This window comes from Camelina sativa, chromosome 9, assembly GCF_000633955.1.
Source record: "Camelina sativa cultivar DH55 chromosome 9, Cs, whole genome shotgun sequence".
In the NCBI taxonomy this organism is placed as follows: Eukaryota; Viridiplantae; Streptophyta; class Magnoliopsida; order Brassicales; family Brassicaceae; genus Camelina; species Camelina sativa.
In genome coordinates this window covers 8119465-8122449 of record NC_025693.1, presented here as the reverse complement: position 1 = coordinate 8122449, position 2985 = coordinate 8119465, and the positions used below count along the sequence as shown (strand labels likewise).

Genomic DNA, 2985 nt, shown 5'->3' with positions numbered 1-2985 from the left:
GTTTGGCACCTTTAAAAGTTCACAAGATCAATGAAAATAACAAAACGACTCCGTTTTCAGTAAGGATCAAAGGCACTTCAACACTTCATCTCATAGCTCTTGGTAAACTAAACTTTAATGGATGGGAAAAAACTTTTGGAAGCAGCAATATGTTTGGAATGAAACCGTAAAGTGGTTGTTAGAGCATGGGCATTGGTGTCCCCTATTTTCTGGTCCCCTAAATTTAATATTATTATTTTGAAAGGTTTTTATTTTGAATATGAGCATTGCTGTATATTTGTATTTGGTTTTTCCCTGCTGAAAACAGAACAATGTCGAAGGATTTCTGTATATTCATAAAGAGGTTTCGTGATTACATATATAGAGAGAAAGCTTAACGAAGGCCTGATATCTAGCATCGTATCTAACTAGTTACCACAACTTAAGCATAAAGTACGGAGATCTTTAGTTGGCAAGGATAACGAAGATACTTCGTATATGCCATAGTTGGTTAAACAGAACCGTTAGGTCCAATACCTGCAACAATTTTTTCCCTCGTTTCAGATGAATTTTTGCGTATAAAATAAAACCGAGGTTTCATGGTAAAACAGAGAATGGCATAGAGATATCACCTGTATAGAAGATCCATTGCACAGGTCTCTTGGTTGCAACATCCTCATAGTACCATATAAAGTCTACTTTCTCCCATACATTGCAGAGAAACCCGCTCACATTTTTTTGGCCTAGATACTTGGCTCCATCTAGCCAGTTTGGTCGCAGGATTCCAACCTAAATTACATCATCAAATTCCAAGCCTCAGCAAGTTACTATAATACAAAAACACTACAGGTTCATACAAAGAGCATTTCTTGGTGAAGCTTGACTATTATCAAAACCAAACAATCAAGTCTTAGCAAAGATGTAAAGTCCCGCAGCACACCCTCATCTCCTACTCGTACAGGTTTCTACACTACTAAAGTCCACTTGCCAATCAAGAGACTCGGTCCTCCACACTACTACTACCCGACGCCTAATCTCTATAATCAATCACCGTTTACAGTTTCAGTTCAAAACATTCTAGATAGTTTCTCTAGACTACTACACTGAGCAGCATAAACTGTAAACAAGTTGCAGAACCACAAATGCTGCCACCATGGTTCATATCTTCAATTAGTAAAAACCAGGAACAAAATTAATCCAGTAACCATGGAAGCTACAAAAGTTCCAAGCACTGAAAAAGTGACAATGGCTCCAATGTTTGAAAAGAAAGGTTTCCGCATAAAAACCCAGCAACAACGTAAGCATCATCAAGAATTCGATGGTAAAACAAGTACGTCATCAACGAAAGCAAGGATGCAATATCTGATGGTAAAACAAGAAAAGCAATAAGTACAAGAGAGGTATCTGCACTTACAGGTTACAGACTGAAGCCTGACTGGGTGCAAACAAGTACGTCAAGGAAAAACAACATATTTGGTTGCCAAATTGAGAAGATCATGACACACAGAGACGTAAGTGTAAACTAAAGGCAAGAACATTAGCAAATACAAAACTCGATAGACTCTTATTCTGAGATAACAACGGCTTTGTCAAGATACCTGCATCACACCGGTTACCTTGTCAAACCAAACAAAGCTATACGTTCCTCAAAAGTTAATAAAGCGGATTGAAAGTTTTTTACTTGCTATCATTGGTATGCTCAATTTTTCTATTTCCAGCAATAGCAGAGTTCTTGTCTTGTGTTTCATACAGAAGCGTGGGGTTTTCTGGGACTTTGACAGACGATTTCCGAAATGAAGCGCCGACATCCCCTAAACAAAAACAAAACCATTCTGTATTCAGAGCAATCAAGCCAACATAAGTTTTATACATGTTCCAAAACAAAATCACAAAACATTGAAATCATCACCTAAATATAAAAACGATCATAAGAACAACACTAGGATCAAATAAAACAGTGATTACCCAGAAACTATCTCAATAAACCCAGAAATGAAAAGCATAAGATCAACCTAAAGCCCAGATTTTTTTTTTTTTTTGGAATTCAGCAGAAACCTAAACATGCGAAATCAAAATTAGCTAAACCTAATTGATCAGAAATTGAACAAACCTGTGAAATTAAACCTTCTTCGATGAGAGGTCTTTGCTCTTCTTTGATGGAACCCATCCTCTGAATCTTCATCCAATCAAAACGTAGCACGCGTCCAAGTGAACGGAGAAAAAACGTCCCAAATAAAGATACGTTTCTTCTGAATTGGGATTTTATTTATTTATTTTAAATCGAAAAAAACGGGGACGGTTTAAAACAACACTGATACACATGGTCTTACACTCTCAAAGATCAGGCATGCCCTCTCCTGTTTTAACATCAAATGTCTGCTCCCATACAAACTCTATTGGTGTGTCGTTAGAGCCAGCTGCAAACAAAAAAAGTTTAATCAATCTTTCAGCATGAAATTGAAAACGTCTACTTTCAAGTCTGTTTCGAATATATATATATATAGTAAAATGTGTGAGTTGAGCTGTTTTTTTTGTTTTTTGCAAAATTGTGAATTTTCATTAAAGAAAATGGATTGTACAGAGTACAATAGCCTTGAAGATAGAACTTGCCAAAAAAGAATAAAAAACAAGCTCTAGCTTAGAGAAAATACAGTGACCAAAGCTATACTAAACGAAGGTCAGCCAATCTCGAATAGCGTTTTGAAATTTTTCCTTTGACCCTTGCTCAGAATTGCGTCTCTGATCTGCTTGTCTAGCGCCTTAAAGAGTATATGCGGTGGAGTTGAGGTGTTGCTGTGTAGTCGAGTGTTTCGCTCTATCCAGATGGTGTAGATAACTGCTTGTGATACTAGCCTGCAGAGGGTTTGCGTAGACGTAGCATCAGAAGCATCCAACCAAGAAATGAACGCGTCCCAGGTGTAAAAAATGAAAGGATTGTATTGATATGTCTGTATTTTGCATTTCCTTAGCCTGTATTTGTCATGCATTTAGCTAGGACAACTAGTT

The 2985-nt window shown here is 37.1% G+C and overlaps 1 long non-coding RNA gene across 5 annotated transcripts in view; it reads right to left on the bottom strand.

Moving 5' to 3' along the window:
* LOC104710721 overlaps nt 313-2985 on the bottom strand; it is a 3472-nt gene continuing 799 nt past the window's right edge. The window contains exons 1-6 of one of the 5 annotated variants that reach the window (XR_755058.1): nt 2310-2431; nt 2090-2228; nt 1661-1790; nt 1394-1577; nt 612-768; nt 313-516 (exon numbers count right to left, since the gene is read on the bottom strand). This is a non-coding gene — a long non-coding RNA (uncharacterized LOC104710721). The other 4 variants (XR_755057.1, XR_755060.2, XR_755061.2 and 1 more) reach the window with 4 other exon arrangements.